Here is a 22,388-nt window from a genome sequence, read left to right on the forward strand (position 1 = left end):
ACGAAAGGTGGTCCGCGCAGCTTCAGATCCCATTGGGTCGGCTGCAGAGATGTCCGACCCCAGGTGGATGGACTTTTAAAAAACATTAATGAGAAAGGCAGCCGGAAATATGTATCCCAAGGAAAATGATGGAATCGAATATGAAATTTATAGTTCTGGGCACTACGGGAGGGGAAGGTTCCGCAGACGTCATCACGCGAAATCGTCGAAGCCGAGAAAGGAAAACCCAGAAAAGGAACTTATTGGTGAAAATAGCATCTTGAAAAGTTATGGCGATAATGAAGTCAGAAATAGTCAAGCGATAGAATGGGGAGAGAGGATGTGTTCTAAGCATTTAGAGAAGTGAGATGAAAATATTTTGGGGATTTGTTGTCTCCGGCGTAACTTAATGGAATTCATATAGCACATTGAAATGAAATGAAATTATTGACTTTGTGATTGCACACACTTTGTTTAAAACAATACCCAGGATTTGATGTTGAACGTCATCATCAGGTCTGATGTCAGGGTTTGTTAGGGCGAAAACTTACAGAGTAATATATAACGGACAGTCAAGGTGGGACAACCGCAGTAATTATGAATGGGAAACTGGAGAGGAGGGTAGTATCCCTTGAGCAGGTGAATGACTGAGTATTACAGGTATTGTTAGTAAATAATAGCAAACACGGTCAGACAAGTGGTCAGCCAGGGCCCCATATCGATGAAAAGCCATGGAGAGGAAGACTTAGATCAGATTGAATAAATGATTGCAAATGGACGCAGCAGAGAGAAACCGCTTGATGGCGATGGTGATCCTGGAGGTCTAGGGCGCGATGTTAGGCGAAGGGAGAGACGGGAGGAGTGTTTCGGGAAGCCCATGGGAACAAGATAAATATTTCCCTTGAAAAAAGGAAGTCTACAGGCCATTTAAGGAAAGTATTTATTTTTTTGTTCCCACTGGTAATAATATTACTAAAACATTAGTAACAACTGGTTTAAGCACCTAAGTAGTTATAGATGTTTTTGGAAATTCCGGAAGAGGTTAGATGCGCAGTATGACGATAGAGCGTAGATTTCCCGGTCGAATATGCGGACTTGCTTCTCATGATATGTATCGCTAAGTATAAAATAGTGAAAAAGGAAAGGAGAATAAAAAATCGGGCAAAGAAGACCCAGCTGAACCGAATAGATAGAAGTACCAAGAGGCATTTGATACTACGTACATTACCTGTATGTTGAGTGAGAATAAGAGGAAGGGAGGAGTAGGAGAAAGATGGGAAGATCGCAACCAAAGAACAAATAAATAAAGCAGCGAACGAAGCAAAGGATAAATAGAGGGGCGAATGGAAAAGCAATGCATTACTGAATAAGTGATTAAGAATATGGATGAAGGCAATGAATCGACGAATGTGAACGCAGAATTACGAATAAGTAAGTAGAATGAGCAGGAAACAAAAAAATGAGTGATATGAATGATAATCATTATGACTCAATTAGAGATATTTTTAATGCAATTTTTTGGTCTAATTATGCTTTTTCATTCATGATTCGGAGATACTTCAAGTTTAATCTCTTTACTTGTACGCTTTTCGTTAAAGAACTTAAATAGCATATGACTTTGCCCTTAGCAGAAAACTTCTTTAATAAGTTAAAAAGATCAAATCCAATATTTAGACTACTAACCCTCTTTTGCATTTTCTCATTATATGGAATCAATTGTTACATTTATTATATATGTATTGAGAAAATAAACTTAAGTTCTCCATAGAAACTTAATTTTGCTAGAGAAATACTAGCGCATTCTCACCTTTATGGTAAAATTGTGAATGAGTTTTATCCTTCTCCATGAGTTAATCAGAAAGGGAAATAATACATCACGATTTAATTCACAATTTACGTTAAGGTCTTAAGAATTTCCAGTTTCTATTGGTTCCATTAACTTTCCGTGAGAGTTGTGTTGGTACGATCTGTGGGTTGGCTCAACCCACAGACTCGTAACTTGATATTCCTGCCGGTCTGACCGACATAAGACCTATTCGGCCTGTCATCTCAGCTGTGTCCGCCCCTTCACACCTTCTGGCACGAAAATTAGACGTATTGCTCCGAGATCTCACAGGTTTTAAACCTAAATATGGAGTTAAAAACTCTATAGAGCTAGCCCGAAAATTGAAAGATATTGATGTCCCGGAAAAAGCGAGGCTAGTCTCCTTCGACATTAGCAATTTATTTACTTGCGTACCAATATCGGAAACTTTGCTTAGGGTGGAAGAACTACTCAAGGATTCCACCATTGCCCAAAATATCTCAGACGAATTGGTCCCCCTCATCAAAATGACAGTTAACCAGAATTATTTTAGTTTCAACCACACCCTTTACAGCCAAACGGATGGGTTAGCTATGGGTTCCCCACTGTCCCCCTTCCTAGCCGAAGTCTTCCTCAATTCTGTAGAAGAACATCTTTTTAATGCTGACAATCAGCATAACAAAAACGTGGGCTATTGGTTTCGGTACGTTGACGATATACTATGCCTATGGACCGGAACCAACCGACAGTTAGACTCCTTCCTTAATTTCCTAAACACTCTTCATCGGAATATCTCTTTCTCCATGGAAAAAGACGTCAACGGCACCATCAACTTCCTCGACTTGACAATCACAATTAGGGATAATAGACACGGATTTGCAATTTATAGGAAACCCACATATACAGACCATATAATTTCTAATGATTCCGCACACCACTTTTCTCACAAACACGCAGCCCTCCACTCCATGATCCACCGCCTCCTACACATCCCCCTTTCCCCCAAAAACTTCAAAATTGAACTCGTGAATATCACTAATATAGCTACCAACAATGGTTTCAACCCCAAACTAGTTGACACATTACTACGGAAAAAACAAAAAGCAATGGCTATAAAAAGCATTTTTGTATCACAGCCTGCAGTATTTTAAGATTTTAAGTGGTGCTCAATCCCATTTCTGGGAGATCTTTCATATAGGATTTCCAACTGCCTACCCACCTCACTCAAAGCAGCCTTCTACCCACCCATAACCCTCTCCAAACTTCTAGCCAATGGAAAAGACACCCAGGATAGCCTTCTCAAATCAGGCATTTATAAACTGAAATGCGAGGATTGCAACAGCGTTTATGTCGGTCAGACCGGCAGGAATATCAAGTTACGAGTCAAGGAACATGCAAGGTGTCACAAAAATCAGAATAACAACTCTCTCTCTTCGCCAAGCATTTACTAGAATTCAACCACAGCAGTGACTTTGTCCCAGAGATATTACACACACTCCCAAAAGGATTAAAAATGGACGCTCTCGAGCAATTAGAGATTAGAAGGCACTTGGTGAACCCCAACACGACACTTTGTAATGAGCAATTATTCCCATACCCCTCCCCACTCCTCTCCGAGATATTAGCCTGGAAATGGTCAAAACAATCCATCAACGCACCTGCGAGCCCCCACCCCTCTCAAATCCTTCCAACCCTCCCCGCCCCCACTCTGTCCTGAGGGTATATATGCTTGCTCTGTCTGTTTTGCAAATTTGTACCTGATGATGCCGCACCGAAACGCGTTGTACCGCATAATAAAATCTGTGGAAAAGTACGAGTCTTTCTTTCTTTTTTAGTAATGGATATTAATTACTTCCATGAAGTGAAGCCTGAAACAATAGAATATATTCATTCTACTTATTCTTTGACTAGGGAGCTATTCCCAATTGCATCCTTTTTACAATGTGTGTGATATGTCTATTTTTCCTTTCCCTTCTTCGGAACCTGTCTTAATTTTTCTATTGTATGTTGTCCCTTTACGAATACATTTTACTCGTATCCTATGGTATTTGATTATGATTTTCCACGAAACTTTTCACCAAGAAATTAAGCTTTTCTCTCCGGCATTCATCGAGTATGATTTCTCAGTGTGAAATACCAATTCGTATTTATTTGTTGAGTGATTATAAAGCATCACATTGGAGCACACCCGGAAACTTCCTTTTCTCTCTCTCTCTTTCATTCTGCGTGTGGTGTATGTACACAGTGTTGTTACTCGTAGTGGGGTTTCAGACGCCTCGCACACAGCGCCCGCCCCACGAGGGAGACGTGTTAAACTTTCAATTTCTCGGGAGATGTCGGAGCATCCACTCCTTCCCGCACCGCGGCGCCCCGTCCCTGGCCGGAGGAGGGAGGTAGAAGACAGCAGGTCCAGGGGGGAAGGTGGGGGGGGCTGCTGTTTATCATTGGAGGGGCATCTTCCCCCCCACCCCCCTTGGCCGCTCGAGGAGAATGGAGAGGGAGAGAGAAATTCGGGGAAGGGGCGGAAGAGGCCATCCCTTTTGAAGTGGCGAGCTTAAAAAGCTGTTAGTGCAGTATAAATATATTTGAGCAACTTGCGATTGCTCCTTTGCTTCCAAAGCCCTCTTCCTCCCCCCACCTCCACCCCCTCCCCCCCGCGACCCTCTTCTCTTCTCATCCACCTCGCAACCCCCCACGGACATTTTCTCATTTCATCCCCCAGAAACACTCGTTCCCTTTCTTCATGTTTTCTTCTCCATCCTCCTCACCGTGTCTTATTTATTTATCCCTTCCTGCCCCTCCTCCCGAAATTCCCCCCCCCTCGCTCTCCCTCCCTCCTTTCCTTCGAGAGCGCCTTCCTTCCTTCCTTTTTCTTCCTCGCCTTGCCAATGTTGCAGCCTCGGTGTTGATCCAACGCTCTAATAGTCCCGCCACCAGATACTGTTTCCTCCTCCCAAGAAATCAATTTGCGCCTCCAAGAGTCGTTTTATATTTTTCTACTTGGATAGAATTTTTTGAATAGAACGTCAACTGTTCTTTTGGTGGAATAAACATTTCGATTGGCGGAGAATGTTTGTAAATATTTTTTGCCACCTCGATTGTTTCGACGAAGATACAATTTATTGAATTATTGATTAAAATCTCGAAAATGATACTCCACTACTCGATATTGCATCCGACAATATTGTGAATAATTAGCTTTTTAATAAAACATTTTTATAGTTCTATTCCCTGCCCTTCACTCCAAGCTAAGCATAATTATGAAAACAAGAAATTAAAAAATTGAATTTTTCAACAATAATTTAAGCTGCTAAGGCGTTGAGTTCTTTGGAAGAAAAGGGTAATATTTTTCGGAAATAATTTCTAGGCTACGCCTGAAATTAACGTTTCCATGTCATTGCAGTATTGCAGGGGTTAGCCCGAAGGGAGGTTTGATAGGTGAGGAAAGGACTTAGCTCGTTCTAGGCCCTACGAAGTGCTCAAATAATATGACGGTATGAGGACCAGTTTCTTTCGCTTTGTTTCTCAGGAAGAACTTGCACCCGAAAAATCTCAGAGCTTGCGGGAAACGGAGTGGGCGCATATTTACTGGGGTATGAACCCGATCCCTCCGGTCCGTGGCCGAGTCCTCTGTTCGCGCTCTAGGATATCCCCGTGAGAAACAACCACAATGAAAAAACATGAGCTGATCTAACAAGAAAATTAAAATTCAAGTTAAATCATCCCGATGCGCAAGCCGCTGAAATGATGATCGTATTCTACCCAGGTAAAACCATAAATTTTACGCAAGTGCTCGCACATAGTAAAAGATTTTGAAACTTAAATTGAAATTAAATTTTAATTAATTTTTACTCCTCGTCTGCTTGCGTTTTAACCAATTGTGGGCGTGATTGACAGAAGTGTGTTGAGGGACCTCAAAATTTTATTCTCCTACAATCATTAGTCAATTGTACCATTTGATGTCATATCATGATGTATTCCTCTTTTATCATTTGTAAAAAAACCGCCTTTTCATTTAGCCAACAGCTTTCAACTTCAAGATAAAGTTCAAAATGTTATTTTGAGGGATTCATAACATCGTGCGTGTAGTAAACCTCTCTTCACGTGAATCAGTTTCCCAACCGAATATCTTGGAGGGATTCGTTTTCCTTTCAGAAAAGCGGAAGGGGACTTCTAAGTTTGTCGGTTCAAACGTGGCACGATGCTAAGGCTGAAATGCTTTGAACCTTGGGTTTACGGCGTTTTCCCTCAGAATTCACTGTACATCAGTATTGAATATTGAATCATAATTCACGAAATGAATGCCAATTTTGTGAGAACGGATAATTCTTAAATAGAGAGAGGGTGACATATGCGCGCACTTATAAGTTTCCAAATTTTATTCACTGAGTGGTATCTTCGGTTAAGTTCTCATTTAAGTAGTCTTCATCATTCTTTACCTTCGAAACAGTTATGGCTTTGTTCATATTTGTCGTCAAAATAATTTTTTGCCATATTTTTGGATTTCAAGTAGTCTTCAGCAAGTCCCACGAAGTATAAATACAAAGGAAGATATTCAAAGATGAGAATTTATCAAAGCAGACAGCCACGAGGCAAAGGGAGGTTCTTAAAGCAATTACGTTACACAGCTTAAACTTAAAGTATTTCCTGCTGCGTGGCGACATTTGTTTTAATGAGGTCAGCATTTATTCCTTTCCACGAAAACCTCAAGGAATTTTCTAAAAAAATACTTATTTAGTGCTCATTATATCTAAGTTTTTAACAACTATAAAACTGAAATTGACACTTATGAGACATTGATTAAAAATTTTCATAATCAGCTCCTAATGATATTTCCAAGTGGAAGAAATAACGTCGAGGCTAATTACATTAAAACGCTGAAGGCTCAAAAATGTTTTAGCGCACCGTCTGCTTAGTATGGTGAATTTATATCATAAATTATTTCTCTAGCTCTGAAATAATACTAGAAAAAAAGGACAAGTAGGTTCAATGTTATCTGAGTCACATAATTTTGTTGATAAATTAGTTCATAACTGTATAAAAAATTTGTGGAAACATTCTCCCCACAACCCTGGTTGCTCTTGTGATTCTTCCCCCAAACTTCCCCGCGGCCCTGCTGTTTCTTTCCCAGCCTCCCCTTTGTGCTCGGCCCTGCTTCATTCTCTCACCTTCCCTAGACACCCTTTGCCTCCTCGTTCCGCGCTCTCCCTTCCCGCTTCCTCTTCTTCCTTTGTCTCCCATTCGCCGGCGCCTGAAGTTTGTCGTTTATGTACACACACACACACGGTGGGGTTGTTCCAGGGAGGTGGGGGCCAACAAGTGGAGGGAGGGCGACGCGGAGGGGGGGTGGAGGGGACCCGGATGAAGGAAGGGAGGCATCACCTTCTTGAGAGGAGAGAGGAAGGCTCCTCCTTCCCGGGGAAGCTGGTTTAGAAGTGGAGAGAGAGAGAGAGAGGGAAGAGGGAGGTTTGGTGGATGGAGCGCCGAGGACTGTCTCGTTTCTCTTTTTCCGTCGGTTGTTTTCGGGGGTTATTTCTCACCCCCCTATCCCATCATATAAAAGGGTGATGGGAGGGCGGGAATTGAGAGACCCCACGCCCTTTCCTATTTTCCTGTACGTGCGTGTGGGGAGGGGGGGAGAGGAGGAGGAAAAGCGACTTTTGGCCTGGACTCAGCATGGAAGTCCTCGGCCATGGGGTCTAGTACCTTATCTATTTATGAAAGAAATCCGTGAGACCACTTTTAATCGGGGAAAAAATACGCTTGAAATACGGTGAAATAAATCTGTAACAATCGTGGATAAAAAGTTTCCTTCATTGAAATAGGTTAGAAACTCTGTCGAAATTATTTTTTAAACCTTTTCCGAAACGATGATTTACCTTGAAGCAGATGTCTCACCTGAGTTTTTTTCCGAATATAATTCTCTGCTGAAAATATTTGAATTATTTAAATGATTTTAATTTAAATTTGTTCGCACCGCTTATCTTCCTCGCCTTTAATAAAAACGAAAAGTACTATTTTGGTAAATTTGTTCGGAAAAGAGATAATAAGAGTCGGAAAAGTGAATGGCTTTCTGCTAAAACTTCGATTTTTTCAATTATTTAAATCGCAAGTTACGTTTTACCTTATTATATATTATTATTAATATTTTGGCTACAAAAAAAACTAACACAGGCACTTCTATGACTCGGAGATTAATATTTATTTTGTGTGATCAAATTTCGCCCAACTAATTTAATTTAGAATCTATGTTCTAATATTGTAAAATGCTGAATTGATCCCAAATTATAGGTGATGCTCAATTAACTATAATGCGCAATATGCTGGATTGGGTATTTGGTTTGTCTCCAGGGTTTAAAGACATCTACTCGTATATCAACGCAATACCTGTAAACCGACTATAAGGTTTATGACTGGAGGTCTTTTAGAACGAGTGCAATAAACGAAGCATGAGGTAGTCTAATGAAGAGGGAAGATGCACTGCTGGGTTCGAGATACCCTTTCCTCATATGGTGTTCTTGAGTCTCGATAGAGAAAAACGAGTTCTTAAATCAATTTGCTCGACAGTGCATCTTCACTTATTATGGTCACTTGTTTTTGACCTTCCGATGTAACTTTGATTATTTTTACGTCGTTGAATGTTCAATGGCACAATTGGAACTTTTGGTTTAATGGCTAATCTAACCAAAATCCTTCCAGCCGCCAGACGCTCCCTCTGCGCATTCGTTAGCAATTTGTATTCTATTCTACAATGGCAATGGCATTCTACAAGCGAAAATGGCGGAGGGAGGGAGTTCTTCTCGCCTTTATGTCACCACAGTGGACTCAAAGAAGTTTAGTCGATTTGATTTCACATTAATTAATGGACTAGCCAAAAAGTGATCACTCGTGGAGAGGGATTGCTAAGTCATTTTAATATATGTATATAATTTAAATCATTGATTTATAATACACTCTCTATGTTCCAGATGTGGTCAAATGTATATGACATGAACTTACTTCTATATTTTGCATTATACTTACGTATGACTCGTTTCTCCGAATAATTTACGTTTTTAGTACACATTTATCTGGCTCGCGTTCCTCACGAAAGTCGTCATCACAAGTTTTCGCTAATTCATTGTAACATCTCTACACATACTCTTCATCAATGCATTTTTCTTAGGATTCAGGATTCATAGTATTGCTTGTAGATATCTCTCAGTTTTACCACCCCTGGCTTCTCTCTACCCCTTGCCGTCGCCGTGGAAATGGGAAGGAGAGGGGTAGGGAATGGGAAGGCAGGGGAGTGGGTGGCTCTAACCCCGAGGCTGCAAACGAGGCCCACGGAGAGGGGAGTGAGTTAAAGACGGGATGAGGGGGGTTGGGAACGAATTACGGGTGTGGTTACGGTCGTGTTTGGGCAGGGGTGGTGGTGGGAGGGGGGAGGATTGTTCTTCCTCCTTCCTGTGCCCACACGAAGGGGAGGAGGGAGGGAGGGAGAGAGGGAGGGCAGGGAAGGTGAAAAGTTTAAAGGAAGATGGAGGAATCCCCCTAAGTTACCCCTTAATCTTAGATACTGCGCTCCATCTGCGGGCTACCTACTTCTCTTTCTCAGAATCCATAACGGTGGTGGAAAATCCTTAAGAGTTTGGATGGAGGATTTCAACTCATCTTAGAAGTTGAAATGAGGCTCAGGAAGAGACTTCGTAAGCAACGGGGTGGAATTATTCTGAAATTTCTTCTCTCTCTCCCTCAATATAACAAGTTTTCGAGTCATAAATCGAGGAAAATATCTTGTTGGCCCTATCAATTGAATTTCCGTGAATCATTATTTTTTTTACTATTCACCATTCAATGCAACATCCTTAAATTATATTCATTTCGGTTGAAATTATTTTTGTTTATGTTGTTTTTTTTGTGTAATTTTATATTCTCCTAGAATACGTTTAAAATTGAAATACCTTAATGCTTTACGGCTAATTTATTTTCGTAAGGCACAGTTTAATTTTTATCCACTGAGATGAGAAATCCAGTAATCATTCTGGGTATTGAAAACCCACATATTTCGTTGTCTTAACTCCTTTGAGGATCCGAAAAATAGTCGTTTATCAATTTAATTTATTTCGCAACCTCACCTTCCTTTATTTAACCGTCATCGTTTGTTGTTTAAAAAATGTCTATAGTTTTTTTTTTAATTCCGAAAGAAAGGAAATGAGACTATTTTCAATATAAAATATAATGTTCAAGGTTACTTACATGCATTTTCGATCACCTATTTATTTTAAACCTTTTGTTTAGAAAATCTAAAATAAAGACCGATGAACAATGGCGTACATAGCTTTCCGCAGAATGACTTAAGATAAGATAAGAAACCTAGCAGATTCACATTAGGTGAAGTAATAATTAACCAAAAATGCAATATGCATGAGGTAAAACTTCATTCTTATTTCCATACAGTGGCGACTTCATTTCCTGCTCAACGCTGCTCAATGGAAACACCAATACCTTTGCTTATAAGGACACGCAAAAGAGGCGTTCTTTTCACAGCTGACAAAATAAGTTCATCTGACACTTTCAAAAAAGAGTTCATGGATATTAAACATGCTCGCGAACATTTCAATCGTTTATTGCGGCATCCAGAAAAATGTTCATAGGCACTAATACAAAGGCCAGCGGGAGATGCCGCCACAGTCACTTCGACGGAGTTATCCACTGATGTTCACCGAAATGCAGGAACATCACAGTATATTTTGTTATTTTGATTAAAATCGTGCTCTTTTCACTCAAAATAATCAAATATTTTCTTATAAACCAGTGCATGGGTATGAGCGGTCTAGAGGAATCCCACTTGATCTGTTTCACTTAGTCTTCGTCACTGGTCGGGTAAATTTTAAAGTTCCATAAAACCCTTTATTTAACCCTTAATACGCATTTGAGATAAATTTTCCACTAATTCTAATCAGAATTATCAGCACAGTGAGTGATTTTCAAGTTCTTTAAAGTTTACATATATCATTATTTTTAGCATGTTGCGAACGCGAATTCTCGAATGGAAAAAAATATTATTTCATTAAAAAATTCGAGACAAGGCGCTGTGGCTACAAGGGCTACGAACGATTTGAGTCAAATGAATACGTGTGCTTGGATTTTGTACCAAAACAGATATGCTATTCCGGCGTAACGTAGAAAAACCTCCAAGAAAATTATTCTTTCATTGACCCCTCTGGCTGTAGAGGGGATACCCGGAGTTCATTTAAAGTGTTCCACAGATATTCATTCGAACAAATCTGCTCACAGAAGATAATTGGGCTATTATATTGAGCAAGACGTGATAATACTGTGAGACCGGGAGCTGATTGGAAAGAGCTTTGAGTTACTCTGCGACGTTTGGAACGCTTTCATTTGCGGATATGAATAAATCCGATTGGGCCATAAGAAAAACTATTTAACTTTAACTAAATGATTTCTGCTATTATGAGAGATGCTCGCAGAGTGCAGATCAGGTCCTAATCTATATTGCGGTGATAATGATAATGAAAGGTGCAGAATATATGTACTTGAATTCAATCCACGTAAAAAACCTTGAAGGATTCAGTGCAAAAGTAATTTAGTTTTTTTATAACCGAAAAATACACCAAAGTTTACTTTTCATTAAACCAAGGATTGGTTTACCCTGTTACTAAATTTCATGGATAGCCGGATCAGTTATATCCATGTTTTTAACAGCATTTTATCTTTGGTATTTTCCTCGAAAGAAGAGAAGTTCATTTCGAAGTTCATTGTTTCCAAAGATTTGCTGAAAAGGTACCTACATAAATGACTCGAGTCTTGCCCATACAACTGATGGTTCGTCATTCTCTTCCCGTGAAATATTAACTTTACCTGAATTGAAATTGAAGAACTAAGTTCGATTGAGTTCCAATTTTACTTAATTTAACCAAGTGTGAAGAGACTTTTGTTGTACATTAAAATTGATGGATGTAAAAAACATTTATAAATGATTGGGTGATATAATTAGATCACATCGCCTGTAATCGCGGCCCCGCCTGTGTGATCGTCACTGCGGGTTGCGATGCCTCTCGCTGCCGCGTCCGTTGACAGGCCGAGGGATTACGCGGGGGGGGGGGGGGAAGACGATTGTGCGGTCCAAAATGGTGTCTTTCCTCCAACCCGTGAGTGCGGGGGAGTGGCGGAATGTTTTCTCGAATGGTGAATCTTCTGCGACACACCACGATGGAAGCTTTTCCGTATATTTCACATATGAGGTATAGATTTTTCACTCCGTGACTAATCTCTCCCTAAAATTCACGCGTGGGCAAATGTCAAAATATAATGACTCCTAATAACTGAAATTTTCCTCTAAATTATAAGCTGCGTTTTGTGACGTGTGTGTAACAACATTGACCTCTACTTTTAGGCCCACGCGTGGCGTAGGTCATGAAGGAGGATTACAGTGTCATTTTTCGTTTATAGCTGTTGGGGCAATCAACCTCCGTGTTGTTGTGATCGCTAATGAGGAGGCAGGATGATTCAATCTCTTTTTTCTGGATTCTATTCTCCTATTTAATATACTTGACGGTACAATATCGTTCCACGTTATCCTATCAATGCCAAAAGTAATTTCAATGCAACAATTTCAGAGCGTAAAAATCATTCGCCTTGACTGGGATTCGAACCCAGATCCCTCAATAACCGGTCGAGTGCTTTAGCCGCTTAAGCTACCGAGGCGTCCTCTTAAACTCTGAAATTTTGGGGCTTTTAAAGGAACTAGATGTTATGACGAAATACCGTACATACAATGTCACATGCATTCGTAGTCGTGCGCGAGGCGCCACTGTCCACGAGGTTAAAGCCAACTTTAAACACTTATGGTGTTTTCCCTTTGACAAATTCCAAAGAAACTGCGGGAGTTGCCGCAACAGTAACTTTTAACGGAGTCATCCGCTAATGTGCATTTCAATGCAACAATTTCAGAGCGTAAAAATCATTCGCCTTGACTGGGACTCGAAAAATTTCAGAGTTTAAGAGGACGCCTCGGTAGCTTAAGTGGCTAAAGCACTCGACCGGATATTGAGGGATCTGGGATCGAGTCCCAGTCAAGGCGAATGATTTTTACGCTCTGAAATTGTTGCATTGAAATGCACATTAGCGGATGACTCCGTTAAAAGTTACTGTTGCGGCATCTCCCGCAGTTTCTTTGGAATTTGCCAAAAGTAATCTTAATCCCGGAATTTTTTTTTAATTTCTTACTCTCAATCGCTCTTGGAGCTTTATTAGAGACTCCCATCCTATTAGATCTGTAACTCACTCACTTTTTAAATATTATCGTAATTGTTCGCAAATCTTCCGGATTTTTAATGAAGTTAATTTAATCCCATAATCAAAACTTTCTCCTATGGATCGTGAATAAATATTATGGTATCTACCATACCCATCCTCACCAATGCAAAATAACTCTCTCCTTCAGCTGCCCGCAATATTCTCCCGCTTCCCTCATGATGAGGCCGACTTTTTCTCAAGGCGGACGTAATGTGTGCGCCCCATGACAGGTTGAAGATAGGTTTCCGGCACGGGGGAAGAAGACTCAAGTGAGGCACGCGTCGTGACATTCGTGGACGGAGCTCGCTGCAAAGAAAGGCACGCCCAAGCGGATGTGTGCGTGCGTGGGTGGGTGTGGGGGGCGGTCTTGCGAATCCCACCGAGAGCGTACCCGCTGCTTCTACAGTTGGAGTGAGTGTGTGTGTGTGTGTGTGTCGTGACGGTAGGCGAAGTGCGGAAACGTCCACTCGCAAACGTGGTCCACCTCCCCGAAGCCCCCGGGGGCGGGAGTCCATCTGTGCCCCATATCGTCGTGCTTCAAGCGAGGAGAGACATTCCGGCGATGGACCTCGAGCCTTTTCCCGCCTTTTTATTTCCTCTGCGGAAGCATTTTGGAACGGCGCACGGAGAGGGGGATTTATAAAATGCATGGGCCGGACCAACAGCCTCCATCTGGACATAGAATGGGGTGTTGGCGGGAAGAGGCACCCCTCCCCCCAGGAGCGGTTGGGATGAGAACTCTCTGCTCCTCGGAAGGGACAGAGAGAGAGAGAGACGGAAGAAGGATGCTCCGAAGAGTGGAGGAGAGAGATGGATGGAAGGGAATCGGCGTTACATGCTTTGGCGTTCCGAGTACAAAAATAAGTATTTTTTTTGCTGAGTGGAAGGTACTAGAGGTTGCATGGAAATTAATGCCTCGCCAATATTACTGCGCTTTTGACGATTGAAAAAAAATTCTAGCCCGCTCGAGGCACTAGAAATACGAACGAACTAAATTATATTAGCAACTAATTATAAATAGGATTAACTATTGGCCATGTCGTATGCAGCGACGTGTCTAGTTGGCCTTTTTCGGACGGACCGTCGGAGGAGGAGAGAAGCCGGAGCCGCGGCAAATCGCTAAGGAACGCTGAAAATGAATCGCAGGATGAAAATGAATGGTGGAGTAAAAAGAAATAGAACAAAAGGTGCATTTTCTGCTCCCATTGTAATGGTTAACCAAAACGATTTCTCTAGTACAGATTCCTCTCGCAGACTCTCAAGGGAGACGCATCGGGAGACGACGACCTTAAATGAAAAATGAATGCAACGCATGAGGGAGGTTTTCTAAATTATTATCGTTTCCACGAACAGTTATTTCAGTAATTATAATTTAACCACAAATCATCACTGGCAAAAATATAAACTACCTAAAAGAGAGAAACAAGTATGCCATGTTACTTTTAGATTTGTTTTAAAATTGCGAGCCAGCAACGTTAAATGTGGTAGTTTGTTTTTTGAGTTTTCTTACTTTGCATGCGCTGATTTGCACAGTTGTTCATCAGATGTATAATTCGCTGCAACATAGACATTAACACGGTGCTCTCTTTGAAATTTAGGATCGCGGCTAATTTTCATTTGTGCAGAAAATCAAATCGTTTGCATGTATAAATACCTCCTAAATTTGTCCTGTATTTCCTTATTTAGTTGGATACCACTGATTCGCAAAAATCCCTTCTTATATTTTCATATCTAGGAGCATTGAGCACGTATTATTTTTTCCATAGTCCAAAATTTCAGTACTTTTTTATTATGAGGTATCCTCGTATTGCGAGCCCTGATTCTCTCCAACGATTTCCCGAAAGAATAGAGGAAGTTCAGTTTGTATTATCGATATCGGCTGTTTTCCGGAATTTCCTGGAAATCCGGATTAGATTATTAGCACGTCTAATAGTTTGGAAACAAATGTTTTATGTCCGTGGGATGTGACCTCAAAACGAATGCTTAAACTGTTTCGCTCCTTTCGCAGCTCGTGTATTCAAAGGCGCGATTAGCTCACGTTTACTCCCGTGATTTGTAAGCTGTTGGAAGCGTCTCCTTAAATGAGGAGCACAGAGACATTGATAAATTGTTGCCATCTAAGGACTGAAAAGATTAATGCGCATTCGCATTTATTTAATTTATTCCTTTTGAAGTAAATTATCGTTGGTCAACTTTTCTCAATTAAAGGAGATATCGCTGAGTAATGCCAAGGGAAATTTAATTAAAATGATAATTTCATTATATTTTAATTAAGATCAAATATATCACGATAATGTTCACAGCTATAAACATTTATTTTCTTCGACAATTATTTCTCCTCCAATGAATTTTACACAGTATTAAACAGATGATAAACTCTGCTTCTGTGGAGTCCAATAATTACTGCAAATGGAAAAAAGCGTTCAACTGGATCTAAAATGGGAAATTTGTGTTGTTTTCTAGAAGACCGTTATATATGTGCGTGCGTACTCAGTATATAAATGCATTTATGTCATTTAAGAATTGGATGACTTCCAATTTCCCTGAGTACAGATTCCGCCGCTATTTTTTCTCTCTGCTCTTCCCCAACACGCTTTCTATAACTTTTTCCCGGACCGACTTGGACACCATTTTATTGTCAATTCGCTTTAATACCATGCGAATTCAAATTTCGCAGTTTTTTTTATTTGTGAAGATTTATCTTAGGTTCTGACGTTCGGATCAATTATAAAGCATGAACTTGCAAGTGTTGCCACACCAAAAACCGGATTGTAGGCACGCAGTTGTATATTTATTTGGTGCGGGAATTTTACTCCAATGAGTGTTTCTCAAGCCAGCGAACGAGGTTGGAATTTTCGGGTACCATAAATAAAGTTTTGAGGATGAGAAATAGCTTAAGGCTCCAAAATTATACGGGAAAGGAGAGCGGCGCTATTTCTGCGATGTTTTCATAACTTCTTCATCTCGCAGAGCTATTCCTCGAAAGGTCCCTTCATTCGAAAGAGACAGAGATGTACATCGCGTGTCTTTTAATTTCCGGGAGAGGGCTTTTATGTTCGAAATTTGTGAGTCGCAGGGTTGAATATCCTTTCAACATGGCTCGCGAATTTCCTCAAGCACTAGTAGTAGTTATCTACCGTCACGTCCACCTCCGCGTGGGCCCATCTTCGTCCCATCATCCTCCTGGTCGTCTCCCTCCGTCTCTCCCGACTTGCACGGCGTGGATTCAACGCGAGAAGCAGCTGTGATTTAATGTGATAATGTCACTTTGAAGTTTGTGAAAGGGGAGTGTTATTTCGAATTATAAAATATTTCGCAGCTTGGTGAATTGAAATGTGTGAATACTCTCCGAGTATTAAGTATACAATCAAGGAATGCCTCCGTGAAAACGATGTGGAAGCAAATTCGCTCCAAAATATGTGAAAACAGGTTAAATGTTAAAACAAGTTTACACATTAACACAAAAAAATAAATTAAACTCATTAAATAATAGCTCTTGCATACGTTGCTCTTTCATGAACACTAAAAAGGATACATATTTAAGCATTGAAATCTATCTATAAATTGAGTTGAATCCCATTGCTCATAGATAGCAAATAAAACCAATTGTTTCGAGCGCAGTATTTAAAATACGTGCCGGCTGGCTGGAGACTTTCTGAACTTGTAAAAAAGATAGGAGTCAACTTTTTTCAAATTTTTAAATTTAATTGTAATTTCGATATTCAGCTCGTCTTTCTTTTAGCTCAAAGGAGGCAGTTTCAGGCTTTACCTTTGAGAAATTCCATCATGAAAAAATGGGAACAATTTCAGAGTGTAAAAATCATTCACCTTGACCGGGAATCGAACCCGGATCCCTCGATGTTCGTCTGAGTGCTTAACAAGTTAAGTCATCGAGACGTCCTCTTACTCGTACACTCCGAAATTTTGGGGTTTACAATAACAAGATGTTGGGACGATATGCCGTACATACAATGTCTCAGGCAATTGCTGTTAAGTTGGCTCTAACCTCGTGGACTGTGGCGCTTCGCGCACGGCCAAGAATGCTTGTGTCATTGCATGTACGGTATTTCGTCACAACAGCTTGTTCCTCTAAAGCCTCCAAAATTCCAGGGTGTAAGAGGACGCCTCGATAGCAGGACGTGCCTGTGTTCACCGAGTGTCTAAAATTCGCCGGCGTCTGAGGCTTCGGCCGCCGGGATTTGGAGAGCGGCACTGCCGGACTCTCGGAAATCGAGGTTCCGATCGTGTTTTGTTTCGAGCGGCGCTTGACCGCCTAGTTCATCAAGAAGCGTGCGGTTTGACTATCGACTTCTTCTGCCGGGAAGGCCGTGCTTTTGTGTTGTTTACTGGATCAAGACTGACCTTGACTCCTGGTGTAGAGCTTAGGCTCCTTTTTATTTGCTACCGCCGGGTGCGTGTAGCGGGGAGGGAGTGCACACGAGTGTTTTTTGTTCTTTCTTGGAGTGCCTTCGGTGCGCTCTTCTTTTTTTCGCGCTGGCGTGCTCAATTTGATTTGTTTCAAAATGGTCGTTCGTCGCGTGAACACGCTCGCCTTGCAAATTGATGAGAAGGCGAAGCCCCCTAATCCGTTGGAGGTCCACCTCTTTACACTATAGTCGCTGGGCCTCACACCCGAAGAGATTGTGGCGATCCAATTTGGATACAACCGCTATTTGGTATTCCTGAATTTGGCAACTGAGGCTACTATGAAGAGGATCCTAGATAATATCCCAGGAAAACTACCATTTCCATCCCTAAATGATCCGAGGAGAACGATTACATTTAACGAGACCTCCGGTAGCCCTTGTAATGTCAGGGTTCTTTGTCTCCCCGTAGAGACCCCGTAGGAAGATATAACAGGTGAGCTTCAACGATTTGGAAAAATCCATCGCTCGTGAGAGAACAGGTGGGAGGGCGACAAAATGGCGTGCGTGCTGACCGATACGAGAGTGGTGCGGATGACGGTCGAAAGAAATATCCCCTCGTAACTCCACATCGGCGGCAACCGGACCATCATCGTCTACGAGGATTAGCGCCGCACTTGCACCCGCTGCAACCAAGAAGGCCACGAGCGCAAGACCTACCCTCGGAACAAGGGAGGGAAGAGCTATGCGGAGGCAATGTTTTTGGCCTCCAACCCGAACACCGCTGAGGTGGATGAGCCCGAGATGGCTGTGGAGGAGAGGGCGCGGTCCCTGATACTTATCGAGGGTGCGCCCCCAGCTGTTCCCGCCGAACCCCCGCATCCCCCTCCCCTTTGTAGGGAAATTTCAGAGGGAGTGAAAGTCGTCAACGGAAGAAAGGGATCCGAAAAAGAAGATGATAGACGACACTTCACAGCTGATTTCGAACATCGATCAAGCTGCAGTCCCTACCAGCTCGGATATACTCTCACGACCACCGGCCCCTATCTCCGTGACCCCGTCAAAAGAGGACGGATCCTTTCGCGTCCTTTCTTTCTCTGGCCACGTCCCCGACGCGCTCTCCCCGCAATCCTTACATCACGGGCATCCCCGAGAATCACGGGTGACAGGGGGGAGGATGCATCCCGTTGCGATTTTCCCCCTTCCCCAACGGCGGGCCCCTCGATTCCGTTATCACGGATACTCAAGAAAGTATCACCGACCGCGGAAGTTGACACATGTACGATTAAAACTTTCTCGACGTCAACAATCCCAGACATTCCTTTCGTCCTTCTCCTTTGAGGACAGCCAATGTTTCGACGATCTTCCCAGGGCTCCTCTAGAGGCGGACCAATTCGACCGATCTTCTCTGGTTTCTCCCGCCGGGGCCCCTTCGACAGATGACCTCCAGTCCGCCAGCCCGCCCCCCCCCTGAGGCAACCTCCTGGGCTGGGATGGTCCCCAGCTGTGTTCGCTCGAAGAAGGCCCTCCGTGGACCGCTGCTGAGTAACCCGCTCTTCGTAGAGACCACGGCTGGATCTTCCTCTTCGGACGAGGTCGCAGGGGAGGTATGCGGTGAAAACTCGAGACCGCGATCGTCGACCCGTCGGACGAAGCGTCCCGGGATGCGGCGAAGTACTCGTCGCCCGGGTTCGAGCCGCGACCGAAGAGACGTAAGCCACGACCAGGACTCTGGTAAGTGAAGACCCATAGCTGTCCTCTCATTCCACCAATGAATATTATTTCGCTTAATATTGCTGGCGTTTATTGCGCTTTAAAAATTGCAGTCATCCAACATTTTCTCCGTGATCTTAGGGCTGATGTAATCCTTCTTCAAGAGGTAAAGGAGGACATAGTCTGGGTTGCAAACTTCTTTCAGGCTATCTGCAATTTCGCCGAATGTCATTCTGGCACCACCACCCTTGTCCGAAATGGCATTCCGTTTTCTCATGTTCGCCGCCACCCCTCGGGTCGAATAACGTCCTTTATCGTGAATGGTATCCATATCACGAACCTTTACGCTCCCTCCGGTGAGCGCGCGAGAGCGGAGCGCGAAACATATTTTAATGAACTCCTCCTCCCCGACCTGTATTCCTTCTCGGGGAAGGCCATATGGGGCGGAGATTTCATCCACTCCATCTACCGCCGAGAGGATAGTGCCTCATACAGAGATAGGGTGACATAATATCCAAGCCGGACACTCACTGATGCTCGACTCCATTGGAGCGATTGACGCAGTGCGTTCTTTCTGCCCGGTCCCGCCCCCTTCACGCGATCAGGGCCTAAATCTCGGACGCGGATTGACTACCTCTTCGTCTCGGCATCCCTAAAGAATGATATCCAGACAGTGGACACCCTCCCGGTGTCCTACTCTCATCACTGCGCAGTGGTTATGAGAGTTACTTGCCCGGACACAACCCCGGGCGCGCACGTCCACCGCTGCGGCTCCGTGTGGCGCATGGACCTCCGCGTGTTGGAGGACGCGACTCGTCGCGATTCTATCCGCACCCGGGTGTGTGAACTGATCGCGGCACCCCGTCCCGGTGCAGACCTCGCTGTAAGTTGGGACGAGGTTTTCTAACGCCGCATGGTCACCCAGGCATCAAAAGGCAAACTTATGAGTGGCGTAGGGAAAAAAATTACATCATCTCCTTCTACCGCCGAACGATAGAAGAGCTCCTGCGTAAGGATGTGGCGCCGGAGGGTTTCCACGCCCAAGTATCGTCCCTAATAAAATTATACCGAGCCACGAGCTCCAAAAATACGGTCCCCAAATGTGGCAAAAAGAACTGGACACGGATATAGGGGCCCCCCTAACGCTATCTGAGTTTCGGCGCTCGATGAAATCCAACTCCGACTCCGATATAGACAGAATCCCTGTCAGAGAATCTGCTGCCGGTGACACCGACCTCCTTAGGGAAGCGGCCCGGCGCTTTCAAAACACCTTTAACAGGTATCCTCCGTGGAAGGAGGGAGACACATCCCCTCTCCCTACGCTGTCCACAGATCAAGAAGACGATTTTTGTCGAGACATAAGTTCAGACGAACTGGACTGCATCTCCTCCATGTTCCCGAAGGGCAAAGCACCCGGCTTGGACGGCCTACCGTTTGAATTTTATTTAGCGTACTGGGATTTTTAAAACCTATTTTAACCCACCTTTTTAACCTCATTTTAACTAGCGGCTCTCTGACTGCAAGTCAGCGGACCGCCGTGATAACGCTTAAACCAAAGAAGACGCGGCCAAAGTCGTTCAACGACTTCCGGCCAATCGCCCTTTTAAACGCAGATTATAAAATATTGGCGCACCTCCTACGATGTAGAATGACGGCTGCTGCCGACATCGTCCTCTCTCCATCCCAGTACGCCGTGTCAAAAAAGCGAAACATCTTCGATGCAGCACTTTTAATTCGCGACATCATTTTTTCCACCCCCTTGTATGGCGATCGTTTTTTATCACTGGCTTTCGATCTTGAGAAAGCATTTGACCTGGTCCGGATCGAATGGATTCTAACCCTGCTAAAGACGATGGCCTTCCCCGAGTACTTCATTCGTGCCGTCTCAACGATGTACACTGGAACATACTCTATAATTAGGATAAAGAAAGCCACCTCGCCGCCCATCCCCGTCAGTAACAGTGTTCGGCAGGGTTGCCCGCTGTCAATGCTGCTGTTCGCCTTTGCCTTAGACCCTATACTCAGACGACTGCAGAGCAGTGGAATCCGGGTGCGCCGTCTGCCTGGGCATCGCATACGTTGACGACATAACCCTCTTCATAGACGACCCGTCCCGCATGGCTATAGCCTACGACGTATTAACGTCATAAGTATGAGCAGGGCGGTATCTCCCTCAACAACCGGAAATCCAGGTTTAGGCTGCTGAAGGCCAACCGGCCCTCGACCTCCATCGCTGAGAAGCGCCCTTGCTCAAAATCTTAGGGTTCTGGTGGGAGAAGCAGTTGGCTCCCACGATTGAGCGAAACTGGCGAATTATTGACTATCACGTAAAATGGAGTGCTAGAAAGCTTCCACTCCCTTCCCTCCCGATCGTGAGCCGCGTCCGCCTCCTCAACCAGATTGTCTTCCCAAGGATATGTATGTGGCCCATCCATGGCCCTAACCCGCTAAATACAATGCATACTTCATTAGAGCGACCAACCGAATGATCTGAAATGGCTACGCAAAGAAAGTGTCCTGAAACCAGCTAGCTGTATTGCCCGTTTGAGCAGGGTGGTCTCAATTTAACCGATACAGCTCTAAAGGCGAAGGTGGTCTACGCGAGGCTCAGCCTGCGCATCCTCGGCGTGGCCCAAGGCACTCCTCAAGGACGTGTGGCAGGAACTCGCGCGCGACGTATGCCACCGGACGGCATTTGAAGAAACGAAAAAAGTCGCTTCTCTCCTGCGAGATGGAGAAGCAATTAGGGTCATGACCCTCTATGTCAGAGCGCTTACCGAGGAACAACAAAACACATCAAAAGGACGGTTTCTTGAAAAACTGGGAAACCAGCAGGGCGAACGATGAGGCACGTAGTGGAATGTTTAACCTGATCGCGAACACAGTCATGACGAGGGAAGTGAGGCATCGCCTACAGCTAGCCGATTCGCGCCTTTGCCCGGCATGCGGACGAATAGACAACGTCGCGCATCTGATCCTTGGATGCAATGATAAAATCAGAGAATGGGAAGCTCTAAAAAAGATCTATAAAACCTGGGACGTGTTCGGTGGTGGTGACATTACCGACATAAATCTGATCACCTTGAACTTTCGGCTCTTTCCGAGCTTCAAATCCTTCATAATGACTACCCTAATCGTGGAATTCACACAGATGAGAACCGCGAATAAACATTCCGCTAAAGGCATGGAAGCATAGGTGGAACGAATGTGGCTGCCCCCGGTACCGG

The sequence above is a fragment of the Hetaerina americana genome, unplaced genomic scaffold (assembly GCF_022747635.1).
Source record: "Hetaerina americana unplaced genomic scaffold, ioHetAmer1.1.p SCAF_22, whole genome shotgun sequence".
Lineage (NCBI taxonomy): Eukaryota > Metazoa > Arthropoda > Insecta > Odonata > Calopterygidae > Hetaerina > Hetaerina americana.